A 23,343-nucleotide genomic window follows, 5' to 3' on the forward strand; every position below is an offset into this window, starting at 1 on the left:
GCGAGAATTAATTGATAAGTTTTGCTGCAGCCGGCTCGTATCTTTAATTATCTCGTCATATAAATCTGTCTGGTAAGAGGTAGCTGTTTTAGGCTAAGAGATAGCCTGTCTTAGGGCTGTGAGAATGTATCAATGAGCTGGGGTTGTTTAGCCTGGAGGAGGCTGAGGGGAGACCTCATTGCTCTCTACAACTACCTGAAGGGAGGTTGTAGAGAGGAGGGTGCTGGCCTCTTCTCCCAAGTGACAGGGGACAGGACAAGAGGGAATGGCCTCAAGCTCCACCAGGGGAGGTTCAGGCTGGACATCAGGAAAAAATTCTTCACAGAAAGGGTCATTGGGCATTGGAACAGGCTGCCCAGGGAGGTGGTTGAGTCACCTTCCCTTGAGAAGTTTAAAGGATGGGTAGATGAGGTGCTGAGGGGCATGGTTTAGTGTTTGATAGGAATGGTTGGAGTCGATGATCCGGTGGGTCTCTTCCAACCTGGTGATTCTATGATTCTACGATTAGTTGCCTTGTAAGATGCAGCTGTTGGAGGAGATAATCTGAAGGGAGTCTCCGGACACGGTTGGATAATCGAAAAAGAATAAAAAAAGAGCGTTCTCTGAAGATTTATATGGTTCTTTGTCTAAAACTAGTCTATGCCCCCACTGCTTTTGCGAGATGCGGCGCCTTTTGCAGACGGGCATCCGATTCAGCGCCGAATGGCAGGATAAAACCATTGCTGCCTTCGCCTCGAGGGCTTTACCCCTCTCCCTCTCCCCTCGGTTTGCGGGTTCCCCTCCCGCCCCCTCCCGCAGCGCGGCGCGCCGGCCCCGCTCTCCGGCCATGGGTTGGGGGGGGGGGGGCGGCTCCAGGTGCCGGTCTCCGCCTGCGCGCGCGCCCGCCCCGCCCCTCGGCGCGTGTGCGGGGCGGGGCCCGGGGCGCGCAGCGGGCTTCGCCGGGGATTTCCAGGCTGAGCGGGCGGGAGAGGAAGTGCGGGGCGGGCTGTGGGGAGGGGGGAGGGGGCCGGCGCGCGGGCCGGCGAAGGGACTTTCCGCCGGGCTGGCGACGCGCCTCCGCCGCCCCGCGCGCTCCCAGGTAGGGCGGCAGCGCCCGGGCTCCGCGGGTGCCCCCCGCGCCCACGGGGCGCTCTCCCCTCCTTCCACCCCGTCCCCCATCGCTTTTTTTCCACCCCCTCCGCGCTGCGGGGTCTGTGTGTGTTCGCCGGGGCTTTGAACGTGCTCTCTCTGCGCTCGCTCCTCTCCCTTTCTCCCCTCTCCATCCCGCTCTCCGTGTGTGTATATGTGTTCTCCAGGGCTTGGAACGCGCCCCCTCTCTTACTCCTCTCCCCCTTCCTTTCTCCTCCCCTGCTCCCCGCTCTGTGTGTATATTTATATATGTAAGTGTCTTGCAGGGCTTTGAACGCCCCCCCCCCCCTTTGCACTTACCCCTCTCCCCCCTTGCTTTCTCCTCCCCTCCACCCCGCTCTGTGTGTGTATATATATGTATGTATATGTATTCCAGTGCCTTGAATGCGCCCCCTTTGCACTTGCCTCTCTCCTCCTTCGCTTTCTCCCCTCTCCATCCCGCTCTGCATGTATGTGTGTTTATGGTTGGACTCGATGATCCTGTGGGTCCTTTCCAACCTAATGATTCTATGATTTTATGTGTGTGTGTGTGTCCTCCAGGGCTTTGAACGCGCCTCCCGTCTGCACTTACCCCTCTCCCCCCCTTGCTTTCTCCTCCCCTCCACCCCGCTCTGTGTGTGTATATATGTATATGTTTGTGTGTATATATTTATATATATGTATGTATGTGTCTTCCAGTGCTTTGAACGCGCTCCCTTTGCATTTACCCCTCTCCCCCCTCTCAATCCCGCTCTGTGTGTATGTGTGTTCTGGTTGGACTCGATGATCCAGTGGGTCCTTTCCAACCTAGTGATTCTATGATTCTATGTGTGTGTATGTATGTGTGTGTGTCCTCCAGGGCTTTGAATGCACCCCGTCTGCACTTATCCCTCTCTCCCCCCTTGCTTTCTCCCCCCCCCTCCACCCGTCTCTGTTTGTGTATATATATATGTACGTGTCTTCCAGTGCTTTGAACGCCCCCCCTTGCTTTCTCTCCATCCTGCTTTCCAACCTAGTGATTCTATGATTCTATGTGTGTGTATGTGTATATGTGTACCCTCCAGTGCTTTGTGCTTGTCCCTCTCCCCCTTCTCTTTCTACCCCTCTCTGTGTGTGTATATATATATGTGTTCTCTGTGTGTGTGTGTGTCCTCCGGGGCTTTGAACGCGCCCCCATTGTGCTTGCCCCTCTCCTTCCTCTCCCTCTACCCCTCTCTGTGTGTATATATGTGTGTGGATGTGTGTCCTTCGGGGCTCTGAACGTGCCCCCTTTGCACCTGCCCCTCTCGCTTTCTCCCCTCTCCGCCCGGCTCTGTACGTGCGTGTGACTCTGTGTCTGTCTGTCTGAGTGTGTGTGTGTCCTCCAGGGCTCTGCAGGTGCTCCCTTCTCACTTATTGTCCCCCCTCTCCTCTTCTGCCCCCCGGGTGCGTGTGTATGAGAGTGTGTGTGTGTCCTCCAAGGCTTTGCAGGCGCCCCCCCCGCACTTACCCCTCTTCCCTCTCGCTTTCTCCCCCCTCGCCCCGCTCTGTGTGTCTGTGCATGTCTGTGTGCGTCCTCCGGGGCTTTGCAGGTGCCCCCTTTTTTCACTTACTTCTGCCTCCCCTCTCGCTTTCTCCTCCCTCCGCCCCGCGCTGCCTGCGCGCCTATGTGCCCCGGGGCCGGGGCCGTGCGGCGGCGCCGGCGGCGTTGGCCGCTGTGGTTCGAATGCGGAGGGCTCCGCTCAGCCCCGGCTCCCTCCGTGTGCAGCGCTGGGGGCGGGCTCACCGCCTCGGCAGCGGCCGCCCCGCCGAGCCCCCCGCGCTCCGCCCCGCGCTGCGGCGGCTCCGCTCCGGCCCGGGCGATGGGGGCTCGGGGCCATCCTCCTCCTCCTCCTCCTTCTTCTCCTCCTCCTCCGTGTGGAAAGACTTCTGTCTTTCCTTACAAAGTCTCCCTGCCCGCCGCAGCCCCCTCGCTGTGAGGGCTGGTGGAGAGGAGGAGGAAGGTGGTTTTTTGTTTTCACGCCATTCATTTTCGGCGCCGGTTTGGCAGCGCCGCGTTTTAACGTGTCGAATTAAATGCCGTGTTGTAGGTTAGAGAAAACATCGAGCGTATAAAAGTTCATACTGAGTCATTCCTCTGCAGATGAACCTATGACTGACTCATAATCTGAGAACTGCAGTGGCTTGTAAAATAGGAAGGTAAGGCATTTACGTCTTGATTTATTTGTGTCTTTGAGTGTCTTAAGATCAGAATTACCTGCAGGAAAACAAGAGAAACGGTGTCAATGCCAGGAGGCATAATCTCCTCTTCTGCCAATCTGAGCCTGTGAGACGTGCGCACATCTCTCTGTGGGTCTTTGCTGTGTGTTAGGACGTTTTTCATCTGTTTCTGTAGTAGTAAAATGTGGGATGTTCCAATGATGCAATGTGAAATTTGCAGTCTCCTTGGGTCAGTGACTTCTTTAGCTTGTCGAGATCTTAACAAACCTTATATATTGTAATTTGTGCAGGTTTTTTCTGTTTCTTCAGTGGCACTGTGTGTTTTTCCTTGCAGGTTTGTCCCGTAGAATGCACGTAGCATTATTGTGCACTGATCTGAACTTGTGTTCATAGATCCAAAAGGAGTTTGGTGTATGACGTGAGGGTGTACGGGTGGTATTTAGTTTAGACAAACTAAATCATATAATATGAAATAGTAAAAATCAGTGTTTAAAGTAGCTGCTGACTTGCATAGAAGCTTGGATTTAAATGCTACACTGACTGTTAGAATCATAGAATCACCAGGTTGGAAAAGACCCATCAGATCAACTAGAGAGGGATCATAGCGTATACCGTACGTTGTCCTTTAAAATGAGCCCTTTGGCTAAAAGTGTTTATAAATGGCAGTCTGTACACACAGTGTATGGATTAACTTAGATTTAAATGTTTATCATAGATTTAAATGTTATTTATGTTATTAACATAGGTTTAAATGTTGTTATTCTGATTAGGGAGAGGGCTTTTGTTTTAAAGCAAGAAATACTTGAGCATTTGGACTAAATCGGAGTTTTTTTATGGCTGAACTGGGAAACCCCTTGTTGTAAAGCTTGATAACGGAAACATTGATGTATCATGAGCTTGGGCACTGCAAGCAGGCGGCACTATGAAGTTATAAAAGTTGCTTTGTTCCAATGTGAAAATGGTAGGTGTTTTACTGAAACATGACTTGGTGTGAAGCTTCCAATAGTAGCTGGACCTAGAGTATAGAACAGTAAACTGCATTCAGTAGCAAAGCAGCAAATCAGCTTTAATCAAAAGAGGGTGCTAAATGACTCAGTCTTTAAGCTTCCTGAAGTCCTTCTACAATAAAGTTTGATGATACCAAATTTGAGAAGCCATTCTTGTATGGATTCAGACAATTTGATCATCATGTAAGCATATTTGGTGTTGGTGTCTTGGAAAACTGTGTAAGGTGGCAGTAGTTAGCATCAGTGACAAAAAATTCTATATCAAGTCTTACCAGACTATGCTAACACAGTTTGTCTTCTAAGTGGTTTTGAGATCTTATTGTGTTTTAGATCTTTATGTTTTTCTTGTCTGTAGTGAAAAGTTTAAGTAGGAGAAGAGGAATGTGTTTTCGGTAGTGAAGTACAGCTGTTCTGTTAGTAGATATGGCAATGCTGAAAATACGAACAGTCAGAAATCTTAATTTTTAACTTTTGTTGTTAAACCCCTGGAACATGGATACATTGATAAGCAGATGATCTTGTTCTGCAGTTTAAAAATAGGAATGACTTAAATCTACTTCTGTATCCTAAACTGGCTTTGTATGAGTAAGAAGAACACATTTCGATCGCTGATATCCTAGATGATGCAATAACTGGATTTTATTACTTTTTTATTATAATAGCATTTCTGAATTGAAGGTGCAGAGTCTTAAGATGTCTGAAGACTGCTCATTACACATTGGTTTCAGATGTCTGTGCTCTTGTGCACAGTTCCTTTAAAGGATTGCCAGGGTGCTTTTTTTCTTTTTTTTCTTTTTTTAAATGCCTGTGGGTGGATACTTTCTGAATATGATGCTTGTATTTGAAATCTCCTGGCATTTTTGGTGTATGCCTTGGGAACACCAGAAGTAGTGGAGAAAGTGAAATAGGAGTTTGCAAGATGTGCCATGGGGAAAAGAAGCCAAGGGTGGAGGGAGAGTTATATGTTTTTATGAAACAGAATAAAGGTGCGATTGTAGTACAACATTGTGTGGTCACGCTAGGTTGTATCTTGTACTTTTTAACCTGTAGTGATGAAGGGATGACATAGAAACTAGATCAGTGAAGGTCTGGCAAAGAGAATATAACTGGTTTCTCAGCACTGGCTGCTGGAAGCCCATACCCTCATAAATGAATAGTTCAAATTCAGTGTATATTTGTTCAGATAAATCACAAACACTTCATTTTTTTCTGTGCCTTTTTTTTTTTTTTAAGGTAGGAAGAGAAAGGACTAGAAGGTTGGGAGGAAAGAAGATACAATGAGAGATCGTTCATTAGGTGTTTGCAGAGTAGGAAGAGGGGCTTTCTTCTTTAATGGAGGAGAAAAAGAAATAAAAAAAAAGCCTCTAGGAAATCAGTATATAGTAGAAAGGTCTTGGAAGTTAGGGAGAAATAAATCACAATATTATTTGGTATTGGGAATTTTTATATGTGTATATATATTTATGTAGGTCTTCAGGGTGATTTTGTTTTCTTGCTGGAGATCATTTCTACTGTAACATCCACAGAAAAATTTATTGTTGCCACTCTGCCTTCAGTTGCAACTGGCTGTTGGCTTTGTAACTAGGTTAGCAAGGCAAGTGTCTCTAAAATTATATACAACAACTGTAGGTCACTAATCCTCTCCGCCCCTCAAAAAATTTTAAGCCTTTGATTTTCATGCTGCTGTTCTTCCCTGCTGCTTTACTCCGCATGTGCAAAGTGTGATGATTTTTGTAGAATTCCAAGTTCTGCACTTCACTTCCCATGCTGCCCTTGACTAGATGAAGTCTCAATTAGTTCATGGATGCAGAAGTTCAGTATTGTGTAATGACTTCCATCTCTGGCTCCCTCCTTGTTTCATGGTTCCAGTATTTTATGTAGTATCATAAAATGATCATTTATGAAATAGATTTTTCTGATGTATGGAGGAAACATTCTGTAGATCACTTACAATGATAAAATTGCTAGTAATTCTGCAGTATAGTTTAAATGATCTGACGTATATATATCCTTTCACATGCGGTAATCATACCAAATGTGTCAGTCAAAACCATTAGTGAAAGAAGTCGTGAAACTTCTATTTTACATCTTTAATGATGACTGTATGGAAGTTCATAATTAGAAAAAATGAACATTTGCAGTAGTACTAAATATTTGTCTGACTTTGTGTTTTCTGCATTAATATGAAAAGCATCTTTTTTGTGAATAAGATATACCCACTCAAGGCAGGCTTCAAATGCCACGAGTCTTTACAGCTGTGTTAGGCATCTAGCAAAAAGAATGATTTTGATTCGGTCTGTCTTGAAAAGCATGTTGCAGGTGCTGTTGTAAGGTAAGAAGTGCCTCCCTGGCTGTCACTTCGTTCTCACAAGCTTTGCCATCTATCAAGGAAGAGAAGGTGGTCCATATAATATAGCAGTGTAAAATTTAGGAGACCTGGAGGCTGGAGGGCTTTTTTTTTTTCCTGTAGATGTTTGTACTGTAAGTCTTTCAGTTGGGGCCAAACCCTCAAGCGGGTTGATGTTGCAGTACTTGGTGATGTGACCTCATGCTCAAGTCCCAAGGGCAGAAGGGGGATTCCAATCCAAGTTTCCTACTTCCCTGGGGAGTATTCTCATCATCAAGCCACAGGCCAGTTAAGAGTAGTGTCACTTCCTCCTCTTGAAACTCCTCTGCTATGCCAGGAATAATCAAAACTCAGTGTGCCTGAGAAACAGGGCAAGAGGAAGCATGATGTCTCAGTCAAGTGGTTAGGACAATTACCAGGTTGAGGAAAGGCATAGTCTGCTGATGCTTCTTCTGCTGTTATTTTGTTAATGGTGTTCTGGTGCATTTGAACTTGGTGTTGAGATGCTTGCTGAGGTGGCCAGCCTTGTTAAGACAGACATTTCCTTAAGCATAGCAAATGGAAAGAAAGAGTACTGATACTTGGGTGCCACTTGGGTTGGGTGGTAGATGACAGGGAATTCTAAGAATGACTTTGATGCAGTTAGTGCCTTATGTGTGTCTGGCTTCTAGCTCCATGTACAACCCATTTTCTTGGACCAGAATAAAATGGGAATGCCGCTACTTTCCTTCAGTCCGAGGACATAAAAATGATGAGGTGCTGAGACACAGTAGGGCAGTGCAAGCATCATCTGTTGATAGATGAAAGGAATCGCGAGTGCTGTGTCGAGGCATCCTGTTCTGTCTGCTCTGCAGCGCGGTACCATTCTGCGCTGTCATCACTGGGGCACAGGAAACACTATTTGCTTCACGCTCCTCCATTGTTGTATGCAGCAAACATGCAGCGCTACGTGAAGCTGAGTGTACATGACAGAATTTGTCAATGGTAGCTGTTCAGATGCTTGTACTTGTTCCCAACTTCCTGCTTTGGGTGTTCTAGAAGAGTAACTTTTTTTTTTCTTCCTTATTCTATGGAGCCAGCTTACACAATAAATATGCCTAAAATAACTTTCTAACAGCAAAGCCCAGCTTATAAACCAGATTTTGGCAATGTGAATGGGTTTCATTTTGTAAGCTTATATTTGAGAGAGGAAGATAATGAGAACAATTATTAGAGGTTTTTGTAATGGAGATCTTGTGTACTGTACCGGTTTGACTAAGACCTCGTCTTTCCACAGACAGGTACCTCCTGAGAGCAGATTTCCTTGAGTATTGTGGCTTCTAACTTAACTACTGGCAGATATTAAGTCATGATTTTTGCAAGGAAAGCATAACCTTATGATTTTCATTCAACGTGTTCTTGTTTTAATCTCCTTTAAACTACCCCAAGTGACTTTGTTTTATGCTCTTCAGCTACTAATGCAATGCCCTTGTCCATGCAGTGCCTCTCTTCCATTCTTGTTTGGCCAAACAGTATAAATGTTCTTCTGGCTCCTCTGAGTCTTAGAAGGGACTTATTTTTGAACTACTTGCAATTTTATTCTTGTGACTTGCAACTTGCATCTCTTGTAATTTTAGTGTTGTTAGAGGATGACTTTTATTCCAAGGTATTTTCATCCTTGCACTTCAGCAAAGTGCATTTTCCCCTTTACTTCCATTTACATCACTTTTCTCTTGAAATATTTGTTTCCAGGCTTGTACTTATTTTTATGCTTCTGGCTAATAATTTATATCTGTAGATCCACTTTTCTTTGACCTCTCTGTAGCTACCTGCTTTTTTGATTCCCACCCCACATTCCACTCCAGGTGAATTAACAGATTCTTCTCTTCTAGGTCACTAAAGATGGACTACAATGTACCTTGCTATTCTCTGAAGTACGGGTCTTTAAATCTGCACTTGCACTCTCATTCCATCCTTTTCACTGTCGTCTTTTCTATTCAGCACAACATTTTGAGAGAAGACCATTGTGCTTTTGCCTGGGAATGTTTTTATTGTTATGACTGTTGTGGTTCAGCCTTATTAGGGTACCAATTTGACATTCAACGTGTGCCAAAGATAAAGTGCTTGTGGTTGTAAAACGACAAATTCTCAAAATGCCACCATTTGGCTGAAAGTTTGAGTAGAAGGAAGTTGGATACCTAAATAAATGAAGGCTACTGAATTGCTAATGCACATCTCTCGCAGTTTTGGAACTCTTTGATGCAGTAGTGTTTTCATTGCCTTCTAAAACTCAGCATTTGAGGGAGGAAAAAAGAAAGTATTTGAGCTGACTTCATTTGAAGTTAATAATACGTAGTATCACTTAAGAGTATTTCCTCTGTCTGTCTTCCATCAGGTGTTGAATCATGTTTCTATCTACAGAACCTGAGCGTGCTATATTTCACATTAGTGAATATGTCTCACTACTTGCCCGTGGTGTTAATATCTAATGGAGATGCCAATGGATCCTATGTTGTAGTTCAGCTAGTAGATATTGCTGTTGTGTTGCTCATACTGCTTGGCAGGGGTTTTTGTGTGTGTTATAGCAAGATACTTTGACACTTCTTTGGAGCAGGTGGAGAAGAATGCTCTTGGCAATCTCTAGGAAGATAAAACAAGTTTATTGTTTTTTCTGTGTTGTGTTTCATCGGCTATTTTTCGATACCTGGGGCCATAAACTTCCTTTATTTCTCTTTCCTTATTACAAATTCCTGAAAACTTCACTTTCATTTTGAAGAGGATTACTTAGACATGCAACTTTCAGTATTTTGGCAAGTAAGATTTTGAGGGAGTTTTGGGGGATTTACTCTGTTGGTTGTTTGTGGGTTTTTGCTTCTTTTTTGTTTCCTTTGTGGTTTTTTGGTTTTGTATTTTTTTTTCTTTTAGGAGAGCCTTAGGACAAGCAAATAAGTATCCACCCACTGCATTCTGTATGTTTGCTGTGGAGATTTTCTCAAAATAAATGAGGAAGAAGCTTGGAATTGTCTTGTTTGTGTAAATAAAGCTTTTTTTATATATGTATATAGCCAAAGTATGGTGCTGTAATTCTGCAGAATTATTTACTGAGACTCTTGGTGGTTTTTTTTGTTCTTAAATATGAACACTCGGTGTATTAATTGGCTGTTCTGAGATGAGATAAGGTGGACAGACTTTGAAAGTACTTTGAGCTATGCATAAAAAGGCTGTTATTCCAGTACAACAGTGTCCATATGCCGAGCTAATTGGAGAAGTTCAAAGTAGTTGAACCCTTACTTGCAATATTATGATTTATCTAGAGAACAAGGAGGACAAAATGCAGTGAGGAAAAAAATACTACTACTTATAGATCCATTTAATACATAAGTTCTGTCCTGTTTGTTTACATAAGAAAATGTTAATGAGATAAGTAGTGGAAATTGCCAACAGTCATCATGCCGCATGCTTTATTGATGCTTAACAACAATTTGCTGCCCATCTCTGACAGTATGTTTTGTAACAGAAGTGCAACCTGAAGATGTCTTTCAATGTTTAACTTCATCTTAAGCAGGTGTAGGTAGTGACTTCTGTTGCTATGGTAAAGGTCCAGATTTGTCTGTATTCTGTGACTTTAGAGGTACTGACATCTCTTTTGCTTTCAAATGGCAAGTTTAAACATGCTTAAAGTAGCTGTGTTTTTTAAGCTGGCATTGCTGCTTCACAGTTACTGTTTTGTTTTTTTTTTTTCTAAAAAGGTGTTCATAACTAAAATCTTGTATCTTGGTTAAACTAACGGGCAGTGGTACTTAACGAACTTAAGTGTGAATGTAGTTTCTGTGGGGATTGTTGTCCATGGAAAAATGATTTGGCTTCTCTTGTAGCTAGTCAGCTTTTATAGAGTATTGAATAGGCCGTGTGTTAAAGTATCAGTTGTTAACACCTCCAAAATTAAGTGTTTGTCATGTTAAAGAAGGGGAAAAATTAGTGAGCTCTCCATTAGATGGTGCTGCTGGGACTGAAATGTTTATATACCTAATGAAAGCAGGCTTTTGCCTAGAACTGTTTTCATGGGTGCGTATATTTTTTTTAAGAGGACTTATCTTTATTAAAATACTTTCTGAAGGCAGGGATACTTGCTAAGTTGATTTTTTTTTTCCAGTTTGAAATGAATAGATAAGACACTAAAAAGAAAGGCTGTCTCCATGGGAAGTAGGTATGTAAGACATAAATCACATGCTTTTTGCATGAGTGGTCTAGATTTTAGCAGCTGTCTCTGTTGTAGCTCTCATCTTTTTAAGTGTTGACTGTGTTACATTCATGCCCTGCTATCATGTAGACAGGGATGCTGCAGTATTACAGAAATTCAGTGTCAAGAAATATTTGACTTAAAAATCCAGGAATTAATTAGATTACAGCAATAACACCCTCACAAATCTGTTGGAGTTCCTGTCCTTGTTAAGCTTTGTCCACTAGTATTTGTTTTCAGTAAGCAGTGTTTTAACTTAAACACATAATCGTAGTATTCCTTTGTCTGAGCTGTGACTTACTAGGGGTTTTAGAAAAAACTTAGGGGTTCAAAGATAGTGCCTACACATAGAAATACTGAGTACCATCTTAAATCCTGTAGGTGATCCTAGATGGTCTGAAGTTGATGGTCTGAAAGTGCAATATTCCATATGGTCAAACTCTTATCTGCCAGTCCTGCACACACGTCTTGGATATTTTAGCGCATCTAAAATTGTACCCCCATGACTGGACAACTGATTCGCTCTGCAGTAGTTGAAGTTGAGATACATTTGGCAATGCACATTTTTTATTTAAAATATATCTGTTAAATACTTCTTGCTGTTAGAACTCCTTCAAAGAGAGCAAGATGAGGTTGTTGGCATCTCTGAATTCTCCCACACCACAGGGCTGTAAGTAGGAAAAAAACCCACTCAGTTTTAGAAATATCATTGGTCAAGAGTGATGGAAGTTGGTCAGGTCAGGTTCATGAAGCCACAACCCTCATTGTTTATTTATTTATAAAAACCCTCAAAGTGTTTTTAGAGTGTTTTAAAGAATCAAGGTAATTGTGACCAGCTAGGAAAAAAGTTTAATAGCATTAAATCACAGAATCATTAAGGTTGGAAAAGACCTCCAAGATCATCCAGTCCAACTGTTAGCCCACACCACTGTGCCTATAAAACCATGACCCAAAGAGCCACTTCTGCATGTTTTTTGAACACCTCCAGGGATGGTGACTCCGCCACTTTGCTGGGCAGCCTGTTGCAATGCTTCACCCCTCTTCCAGTAAAGAAATTTTTCCTGATACCCAGTCTAAACTTCCCCTGAAGCAACCGGAGACCATTTCCTCTCATCCTACTTATCCATTGTTACCTGGGAGAAGAGACCAACACCCATCTTTCTACAACTTCCTTTCAGGTTATTGTAAAGACCAATAAGGTCTCTGCTCAATCTCGTCTTCTCCAGACTGAATAACTCCAGTTCCCTCAGCTGCTCCTCTTACGACTTGTGCTCCAGACCCTTCACAGGCTTTGTTGCCCTTCTCTGGAGACTCTCCAGCACCTCAGTGTCTTTTGTGTGAGGGGCCCAAAACTGAACATAGCGAGGTGTGTTCTCACCAGCAGTGAGTAGAGGGGCAGAATCACTTCCCTACTCCTGCTGGCCACACTGTTTCTTATGCAGGCCAGAATGCTGTTGGACCTCTTGGCTAGCTGGGCACACTGCTGGCTCATGTTCAGCTAGCACCAAGTCCTTTTCTTTTGGGCAGCTTTCCAGCTGTTTGTCCCCAAGCCTGTAGTGTTGCATGGGACTTGGCCTCATTGAACCCCATACAGCTGGCCTTGGACCATCAATCCAGCTTGTCCAGATCCTTCTGCAGAGCTTTCCTTGCCTCAAGCAGGTCACTTCTGCCCAGTTTGATGTCATCTGCAAACTCACCGAGGGAGCACTCAATCCCCTCATCCAGATCATTGATAAAGATATTGAACAAGACTGGCTCCAAAACTAAGCCCTGGGGAGCGCCAGTTGTGACTGACTGCTGACTGAATTTAACTCCATTCACCACAACTCCCTGGGCTTGGCCATCCAGCCAGTTTTTTAACCAGCAAAAGAGTATGCCTGTTAAGTCATGAGCTGCCAGCTTCTCTGAGAGGATGCTGTGTGAAACAGTGTGAAACAGTGTCAAAGGCTTTACTGAAGTCTAGGTAGACACATCCACAGCCTTTTGCTTTTCCACTAGACAGATCACCTGGTCATAGAAGAGGATCGGGTTCTTCAAGCTGGACTTGTCTTTCATAGAATCATAGAATAACCAGGTTGGAAGAGACCCACCGGATCATCGAGTCCAACCATTCCTATCAAACACTAAACCATGCCCCTCAGCACCTCATGAACCTGTGCTGGGTCGATCTGGTCCCCTAGTTGTCCTAAATAACACCGAGCAAGAGATTTAAGAGACAAAAATCTTTCTTAAGAGGAACAGAGATACTTTATTTTTTTTTTTCCTTTTGAAGAAGTAGCTTAGCAAAAATCCACTTCTTGGGGTTAGAAATTCTAATTCATTTCAGATCCAGCAGCAGGAGCCCTGGCTTGACAGACTTGGCCTGAGGTTAACGACTGTTAGTGTTGTGCAGCAGCCCCTGGGCTTTACATGTAATTTGCTGTTTTAAAAAAAAAAAGCAGTTGAGAAGTTTGCAAAAATCTTTGATGACTTTCTAACCTTGGCCAGGGTTAAAATGTGTGATTGCCAGGTTGTTAGTTTCCCAAAATCTAGCAAGTTGAAGCACTAGACAGAGGGATGGTTCTCTGTTGTTGCAATAATCCCTTTTTGAATAAGCAGGAAATATTATCAGTTATTTCATAGAATCATAGAATAACCAGGTTGGAAGAGACCCACCGGATCATCGAGTCCAACCATTTGATAATGAAGAAACGGACAAGCTGTTGTGTGAGAGAACTTGGCCATTATTATTAGCAAACTGATAAAATTCTAACCTAGATCTTGCTAATAATAATCCTTAAAGGGGCAATTAAAAAAATAGGGGTCATGATCTCATTCAGACCTATGACTGCACATTAGATACAAGCTTGCTGTTTCTCAGTTGTGTGATTGGCTTGCTGAGTGATGCTAACCCAAAGTAGGAATGAATCCAGCAGAAAGGAAGTTGTGCTTGGTCACCTTGAATAGAAGTTCTTCATTCTAACGTTGCCATGGGATAGACAGAAGTGTGGTAGTATTCTCTGCTCTTGCTAGATATTTAAATGTTAGTGAAACCTACTTTGATTTTCAGCTGGTTAGGAGTCTGCCAGTGTGTTTGCAGGCTGAGACTTGGCAATTAACAGAACTTGTCATTCTCTTTTGCTGTGCTTGGATTCCAGGTTGAGGAACAGCTATTGTTCCTACAGCCAAAATGGCATCAACAGCGTATCCTACCAGAATGTTGATCAGAGAGGACATCAGGGAAGAAGTTAGTGTATTGTCGTGAATTAAAGATACATATGTTTAGGTGAAGAAGGTAATGAGGGGCAGTTTAAGAAGTAATATGAGCAGTATTGTGATATACCCACCAAAAATGGGTGGGATGATGAAACTAATTTATCTTTTTAAAAAAATACTAAATGAACAAATGGTCAAACGTGAAATTTGGTATAAATGAAGGATTTTACTTGCACAGTTACCTTTTGAGCAAAGTGCTTGTGACATGCACTCCTATGCAAGAATGTTGTGGCATGGGAAAGGTCTTGATAACAAATACGGATGCTTGCCTTGATTTAGTGTCGACCAAGAGAGGAAGGAGCTGTTTAAAAAGATGGAAGGAGTAGGCAGTTTGTGAAAGATTAACTTGAACTGATAAAATTCAGTATTTCTAGGAGGTGAAGGAAGAAGAACAGGAAAATAAAGAACAGCAAAGTAATGACAGCAACAAGAATTGAGAAAATTGGTAGGTAAGACACAGCAGGAAGCATGTTAAGAGTCTAGGAGGAATTCAGTGAAGTTATCTTCTTTTTTGGGATTATGAGAGAGTGAATTTTTTTTTGCTTTCTTTTGTGTTGGCATATCGCGTTGGACTACTTTGGCTAAATCAGTATATTGCTAATGATCTGAAGTTTTAGAAGAAATTGTATGAATTTAGGTGACTGTGTTAAAGATGAGTAAGAAATAATGGCACAAGTGTGTAGGGAGAAGATTAGAGTGTTTGAGCCATCAGACTAACAAGGGAGATAAAAGGATAACGAGAAAATGTTCTTCATATGGTCTTGAGCATTAGGAGGATATTGTTCCAGTAGACAGTATGAAGGGAAAAGTGACAAAAGTTGATGCGAGAGAGATGAAGTAATTAATTCTTCTTCCTTCTATACTGTTTAGAAGAATAAACTGATATAATGCATAACCCAATTAGCCATTAACTTTTTCACATCTGTTTTGAGGCAGTTGATTGAGGTTAAATGCAATTCAAAAGGTCTTTTGTATTTGATCTTGTGATTTGTTTTTTGTGATACGATATGAAACTGGGTAATGAAATTTATTTTCCAGAAAAAGTAGAATAAATGTTTTGCTTAAAAACATCTGCACGATAACAATGATGGCAAGAATTATTAGAAATTTCTCCATAGTATTTTATCACAATGATGCAAGTACCTGTCATCATCTTGGATAATACTGCCTAGGCATCTGTTATGGCTCCTGAGATCATTGGAATTTTCCAGCAGTGACTCTAGTAGAGAGCAAATTTAGTGTATTTGCAAGTGGATATCAAACTGGGAGTCCCTGTAAGTATTCTGGAGAACAGAACTCCAGTTCAGAATGAGCAGGACTTAATGAACTCAGTGACACTGAGTATCTTGCTGCTCTTAAGTTTTCATATGGTGTACATTTTTCTTGCAGTCAAGGATGCAGGTTTAGTTACTCTTGTTCTCCTGATTTCAGGTACTAATTCCAGTTAAAGACCTCATTGAGCTTCGAAGTACTTGGCCTACAGCCTCCTATATTACCATAAAAGAAATGCCTGAATCTGATGTTAAGACTGAATGCAATGTGTCAGTCTTGGTGCTGTTACGATGTTACCAACACTGAATTGAGATTTTGTATTTTTCCTATTCTTGGAGTAGACCCAGAGCTGCAGCTTGCTGGGACTCATTTTGTGCCTTGGGTTGTGTTTAAACCACCAGTGAACACAAGTTTTATGTTGTATGAAGTTGCGAAGCACACTGTAAATACCAATAACTATATTGGTTTAAAACAATGGAAACTGAACTCTTCTGTATTAATTTACAGCCATCATATGCTGGCTTCTTTATTCTTGCAGTGAGTGTCCAGGTGTGTAGAGTGGTTTCATTGGAAGCTGTAAGGTAACAGCATCTCAGAAGTCACTTGTATACAGACATTAAAGATTATCTTAAAAACATTTCTATTTACAGGAAAATGAGTAGAGACCAGACGAACAAAGAGACAACAGCAATTTAAGGAGGGTATCATAGGGGCCTAAGGAGCTCTAACAGGGTATAAGGCCACATAGATATGCGTATTATTAAAATGCTCTTGTTTCTGTATTGCTTATTGTATGCAGTGCTTGGCAATAGGCTCTGATGCTGTACTGGGGTATTTCCCTGAAACACATGGAGATAACATTGTTAGACATGAACAACTGAAACCTCCACAGCATTATATTCCTATCTGAATTGGTGGAATTGTTTTAGTGGTGTGACCTCAGCTTACGACAGTAGCTTCAAGGGTACTGATCTCTGTGGGGCCCATCTTGCAAAATAACAGATGAAGCTTGCTCCAGTGCATTTCCAGGTTTCTAACACTCTAGGAAGAGCTGTGCTTGCTCTTGTGATTTGATGAGCAGCAATTGCCTTAGGTGGAAGACCTAAGGCAGACCACAAAACTTATATTGTTCTGGCTGTGGTTTTTTCATAAGGCATACAAGGAGTGCAGCCTACCAGTCTATGGATGGCAAGGACTGGTATTTAGTATGTGGATAAAGATGATGAAGTCCATGTAAGTACAGCACCATCAAGACTGAAAAGAAAAGCATAGTTGCAGGTGAGAAGTGCTTAGTTATCCTGGGGAATTTAAAAAGATGGTGGACGCCTTAGCGTCGTCAGGGTGCTTCCCAGAGATTGCTTTGGGCATTAAAACACAGACGTGTTTCTTTTGCTGTATCACTGGTCTTGTCCTGTATGCTCCACGGGTAGGATTCAGGCTTCAAATCAATGAGGACATCCCCAGATAACAGAAAGAAACCTGCTTTTTGTTTTCTCTGTTTGTTTTTTTATCTTTCTCCATAATTACAGGTTGATTCTGTTTTGCAGTGGAGACAGCCTCCTTAGCTAGGTTTCAGTGTAAAAGGTAGCATTTAGCTATTGGAGTCAGGAGGTCTTTTTCATTCATCTTTCTGTCATCATCAACTAAGATAAAACTCACATAATCACAAATGTGGATTTTATGTGGCAAATAGGTATGATGAGAATAAAAATGGGATGTATTGTCCTAATGTACTGTGGGGTGGAAAGAATGTTTCGGTAGGACAGAACACTTTATAAAAGATTTGCATCACCAGAAGTAAAATAAAAAATAAGGACCACACAAGCAGTTGTTCGTATAGTGCATTTTGGAGCCCTAACATTAGGGGGTAGCAAAAGATCATGGATTTAACTCTTTGAATTTGGGCTAATAAACTTCTTCCCTCCAAGCCCCGTCCTGAATGCTTTGTGTCCTCTTAGGGAAGTTGTATTACACTCGCATGGTAACAGATATGTACTTCTTCAGTACCAAAACAAATGTGGTCTTTACGCTTCTGATGCCTTACACAGCAGGTTTTAGTTTATGATCAGTTTTGTAGTTTAAAGTCTGTTTTAGAACTTGAGTACTTTTCACAACAGTAATTCAAAAAATGTATTCAATCCCCAACTTCCAAAAAGTTGTGTAATTAAAACAATAAACTTACTATGAAGTATCATTAGAAATATTTTAAAAGTAGCAACTAAGATCTAATCTGAATAGTCTGTATTTGTAAGTGGATAATTTTAGCAGAATTAGGGGGATATTTCAGCGGTGAAATATTTTGAATTTACTCTTTGATTTTAAATACAATCCTTAAGCTGTTATTAGCCCTCCAAAAACTGAGGAAGGATTCCTTCATTTGAACTACTGTACTTTGTGTGAGTGAACTGGATTTTATAGTGTAATTGTGTTGCAGCATGTTTTCATTGCTAAAAGAAGGATAGAGCACCTTTCATTTTGTTCTTGACTGGAGGGATACTTGGCTCTCTTGTTAGCTTTTATTTCACAGTAAAGTGAAAACGGAAGAAAAGATATATTGTGCTTCCTTGTAAATCCATTCTGACTGTTTCCCTAATACTAATTTTCTACAAGAATAAAACTAGGATCTTAAACTACTTCAGTTCTCAGTATCACAGTTCAGAAATGGTGACAATGTCCTAGCCAATATGTTTTAATACCATTTAGGGGTAGTATTAAAACGGCCTGTGTTTTCATTGTTCATGTTTCCTTCCTTTTACATCAGAGCGTAAATCTTTCCTATGCTGAATAGGTTAAAATACAGAGGCTAGTAAAATGAGACCTGTGTTGTGAAATGGAGTGTGCATCTCTGGTAGTTTCTTTTCTTGGTTTTGATTTGGGTTAGCAGAAGTATCTTTACATCTGCAGTTTCTGGAAATTTAAGAACACTGTGAACCTATGGCCAGCAAAAAATTTCCCGTTATGTAAAACATTCTTGCGGATTAGCTTGACTCACAAAGTGGTGGCATGAAGTAACTAGACTTTTGCAGTGAATTTTCTAGTGAACTAATAAATCTCAGCGCAGCTTTTTGATTTGTTATAGTTTGTTATGGTTTCGTGCAGGCTTAACCTACTGTTTCTCTTTTCTGCCTTCAGGCTTGTGAGAATTTATTCTGTATATTAATAGGAGACGCTTGAAACCGACTTTACTTGTTTGTTTCCCAGCAGGAAAACCTGAGTACTTAGGCTTTAACTGAATCAAGACCAGCTCTGAGCAGTGGGAGACAATATATTAATCCATTGGAAGCACAGACTGCAGTCTTGTGTGTCACTGTGGTTTGTGTTGTGAATTTTTTTCATGTAAACAGGTAGGTAGCAATAATTTTTCTGCTGTATATATTTTTTGTGGTGTATACATTTAGAAACCTCGTGACAGTTGTGTGAATTGGGTTTTTTTCCTTGATTTTCTTTCTTTGGTAGAAGTAGTATTTGTATCATTGCATGAAAGTACCTTGTTTTCCTTTATGTTTTCAGATCTCTGGGTTGATGGTGTTCATTTTACAAATCATGTTCAGTGCCTGGACTTGCTTTAGTTATGAATGAGGGTGATAGCTCAAAGTCAAACAAATTTCATTCTTATATCTGTAAGTAAACTCTTTTACAGCATTGCTCCTTCTTGTTCTGTCTTCCACACAACCAGAATGGGCTGTTTAATAAGTTATTCTGCACTCTTTGCCTGATGGAATTAAGTTGCCTATCAGTATATGGAGGCTTCTTTATTTACAAGTTTTCTATTCGTTTTATCAATCCTGTTGTGTTTACAAGGTAAGCAAATTATTATCTCCATTTCATTAGACAACTGAGGGAAAGATTTTTAATTTTTTTTTTATTTCATATATCTTAAAAATATGATTAGAACTCATAGGCATTAGCCACCTTCCTCAATCATCCACAGCCTACTTTGGCTTTTTTATAACTTAGTTACAAGAAAAGAAAATATTCTAAGTCTTCTGGAACAGTACGCTGAATGTGTTTGAGAATATACTTTGCTTCCTTGATCCACTCTTTCTGGATTTTGAAAAGAAATGATGCTTCTACAAGAAATGTAATAGACCTGTTTGCCTTCAATTTAAGCTGTAAATGAGGAATTGATAAGAAAAGTGAAATGTGCTTCTTTCAGCTTTTTGACATGAACGTAGGAAACTCCTCTGTCCTCCAGGTGAGCGACAAGGTTTGTGTCTTCAGAGAGCAGCAGTAGGTGATGCTCTGAGAATACTGTGGCCAGTTTCTCAGGGCAGGTGCAGATTTATAAAGCTGGAAGGTAGAGAGGCTCCTTCAAAATTTTGTGTGGAAAAAGGGTAAAAATAAGCTTTTTTTGCTACAGTAACACTAGGCAATAAGTTAAGCACTGTAACCAAGGATTTCTTGTAAGTAATAAATTATGCAAATTAATGATGCTATTGGCACACAGAAATTCATGTTCTTGTCAGAAAAAGTTCTTTTTGTAGGTTCGTGTGACAGTGTAACAAGTCGTTTCCAGGTAGTGATCTAGGTGTAGTAGCTGAAGTGTGCAGAAGAAGGGGATGGTCTGCTGGAATGACTGGGTACTATCTTGGCCTTTTGTCTTTCTCTCTTACCCTCCCAACAAGAATACAAGGGACCTTGAACAATTTCTGAAGCAGAATTGCTTCATAAAGAAGCATCCTTCCGTAAGATTTTCTTCCTTAGCCCCATCTTCTAATTTAGTCCTAGGTTTATTTTTTCTGAAGAAGTGCTGTCTGCATCCTTGACAGTGTGTGAATCTCAGCCAGAAAGCAGCTAGGCTGCATGTAGCTGTCTTCAAGTCACTCTGTGTCATGAAGCAAAGAAACAGGTTAAGAAGTGTCATTGAGGTGCTAGTTTTAGACTAACTGCAGAAATGGGAAAATATTTGAAGATCTTATTTTACCATTTATGTTCTGGTTTTAGGGGAATGGGATATTTTTGGTCCTCCTTCTTCACAACTTCACCAAGATATAATTATATGTTCTTGTGTTCCTTATTTCTAGTTATTTTTTCACTTTTGGCAGTTCACAGCTTAAGACTGAAGTCCTATTACACAAGGGAATAATGCATGCAAGTATGTGAAGAGATGGGAACTTGGTAGGTGTCAGGTAAGATCAGAGAAAGAAGGCATTATATGTGTTCCTCAAGGAAGGAGAATAGAAATGTATAGAAGGGCACAAAGTCATGCAGAAAGTCTCTGATAGCTCTTCTGATTGTTTTCTGTTCAAAGTCAATGGGTCTTTCCACTTTTCAAATCCATTATCATGTTTTTTAAATGTGGTCTGTGATATTCAGTCTATAAATCAGGGAAGAGATTTGAAACTGAAGATAATCTTTAGTATTAAGTAAAATATTTCTAGTAGAGACAAGCTTAAAATAAGGCTTGGGGAGCCTAATCTGAGTATATGTTGCCCATGACAGGAATCTGAATATTAAATAAGCCATGTTAGAAAAGAAAAAAAAAAATTGCAATACTGCTGACTTAATGCATGGAAACTCAGGAGTCCCTGTGAAGAGTAAGCACAGGACTTCTTTTTAAATTGGAGAGATATGGATTTGATGGGTGGACGGTTCTGTGGATAAGAAACTGTTTGGGTGGTGGTATTCAGAGAGTAGTGGTCAATGGCTCAAAGTCCAGATGGAGATCCGTGACAAGTGGTGTCCCTCAGGTGTCCATACTGGGACCAGTGCTGTTAAATAATGATAATAATAATAGTAGTCAATGATATAGATAGTGAGATTGAGGGCATCCTCAGCAAGTTTGCAGATGACACCAAGCTGAGTGGTGCAGTTGCCACACCGGGAGGACGGGATGTCATCCAGAAGGACCTGGAGAAGCTGGAAACGTGGGCCTATGTGAATCTCGTGAGGTTCAACGAGGCCAAGTGCAAGGTCCTATACCTGAGTTGGGGTGATCCCCGCTTTCAATACAGGATGGGGGATGATGTGATTAAGAGCTGCCCTGCAGAGAAGGACTTGGGATGCTGATTGACGAGAAGCTTAACATGAGCTGGCAATGTGCGCTCGTAGCCCAGAAGGCCAACTGTGTCCTGGGCTGCACCAAAAGCAATGTGGCCAGCAGTTTGAGGGAGGTCATTCTGCCCCTCTGTTCCTCTCTTGTGAGACCTCATTGTGAGTATTGTGTCCAGTTCCGGAATCCTCAACATAAGAAGGAGATGGAGCTGTTGGAACGGGTCCAGAGGAGGGACACAAAAATGACCAGACGGCTGGAGCACCTCCCATACAAGGACAGGCTGAGAGAGTTGGGGTTCTTCAGCCTGGAGAAGAGAAGGCTCTGAGGAGATCTTGTAGTGACCTTCCAGTACTGAGAGGGGCAGCAGGAAAGCTGGGGAGGGACTGTTTACAAAGGCTTGTAGTGGTTGGACTAAGGGCAATGTATATAAACTGGAGAGGGGCAGATTTAGACTAGACATAAGGAGGAATTTCTTCGCTATGGGAGTTTGCACTGGAACAGGTTGCCAAGGGAAGTTGTGACTGCCCCATTCCTGGAGGTGTTCAAGGCCAGGTTGGATGGGGCCTTGGGCAGCCTGATCTGGTGGGAGGCGTCCCTGCGCATGACAGGGGGTTTGGAACTAGATGATCTTTAAGGTCCTTTCCAACCCAACCCATTCTATGCTTATTTGACTTGTGCAGAGCTGTGAGAAATTAATCTTTGTCCCATCAGTGCCTGGTGGAGTGGGTAGTAGAGGTGTTCGTTCTGTCTGTGAGTCTGTACCTGTTACCCATTACGCTTTACAAGAAAAGGCTATATAAACCTTGTTGAAATACACCATTAAAACCAATCTTTCCATTGCTGTGGAAAAACTCAAAAGAATGCATCCACCTCCAGACTCTCACATTTCCTTTCTGCTTATCCCCATGTAACGTGCTTTGAATGCTGGCTGCTGCCCTTTCTCCCGAGGGACTGTTGCAGAAGGTAGGGAGGTGCTGAAGGGTTCTGAGCATTCTGTGTCGTTGTCAGAATACGTTCAGCCCTGCCTTCCACTGAGACCCAACCGCAGAAGTCTGGGCAGGATGCTCCCTGAAGGAGGACATGGATCTCAAGGAATAATAGGTTGCTGATGGTGTGCAGCTGGGCTGGTATGGCCTAAAAAATCTGGCCCTGAGCCTTGCTCTGGAGGATGCAGAGGAAAGGGGGAATGGAAAGCAGTGATGAGTCTATTGTTGCAAATGAGGCAACAACTGCCTGATTGACACTGAGGGCTCCTTGTTGCTTCTTCTGCTCTTAAATGCATCTGTGGAGAATGGAGGAGGGGAGGGAAAAACAAACCAGCTGAACCAAGCATAAATTACATTTTTAGTGTCCAAAGAGGTAATGGGCATAGGTTAAAAAACAGTAAAATTCCATCTGAACACAAGGAAATTTTTGTCCTGTAAGGGTGCTCAAACACTAGCAGGTTGCCCAGAGTGGTTGTAGAGGTGGTCTCTGTGGAGCTATTCCAGATGCAATGGGACACGGTTCTGGGAAGCCAGCTGTAGCTGGCCCTGCTTGAGCATGGGAGGGTGGGCTAGGTGATCTCCAGGGTTCCCTTCCAACCTTACTTGTGCTGTGACAGCTTCTTTAATATTCAGATCTTTTCTTTAGCTGCTGATGTGGAACACTTGGGAAGTAATTACAAATGCCCCTGCTGGGGCAAATGCTGCTGCTGGGTAATCACAACAGTTTTAATTGTATAGGGAACGCATCCAAGTGTTAAAATAGTTAATTGACTAAACTCCCAGATTTAAGCAGCAAAAGCAAAAAAAAAACCCACCAGTGCTCCCAAACCTTAAGAGATTTTTGCTTTAGGTTTTTAACTCCTTAAAATATTAGCAGTTATGAGAATGAAAGGTAGCTTTAATGTAACTTATAAACAATGAAGTCATTAAAAAGAAACAACTTAAAAAAAAAAAAA

At 41.9% G+C, this 23,343-nt stretch overlaps 1 protein-coding gene across 5 annotated transcripts in view; it reads left to right on the plus strand.

Moving 5' to 3' along the window:
* The first annotated feature begins 1,058 nt into the window (after positions 1-1,058).
* Positions 1,059-23,343, plus strand: part of TRAF3 (TNF receptor associated factor 3) — a 71,304-nt gene continuing 49,019 nt past the window's right edge. Inside the window, exons 1-3 of one of the 5 annotated variants that reach the window (XM_069858845.1) lie at positions 3,011-3,285; positions 18,608-18,750; positions 19,083-19,207. The gene's annotated coding sequence lies outside the window, so the exon portion shown is untranslated. Of the gene's footprint in view, positions 1,079-3,009; positions 3,299-18,607; positions 18,751-19,082; positions 19,208-23,343 lie in introns of those variants that run through there. The other 4 variants (XM_069858844.1, XM_069858849.1, XM_069858850.1 and 1 more) reach the window with 4 other exon arrangements.

This window comes from Phaenicophaeus curvirostris, chromosome 5 (genome assembly GCF_032191515.1).
Source record: "Phaenicophaeus curvirostris isolate KB17595 chromosome 5, BPBGC_Pcur_1.0, whole genome shotgun sequence".
NCBI lineage: Eukaryota > Metazoa > Chordata > Aves > Cuculiformes > Cuculidae > Phaenicophaeus > Phaenicophaeus curvirostris.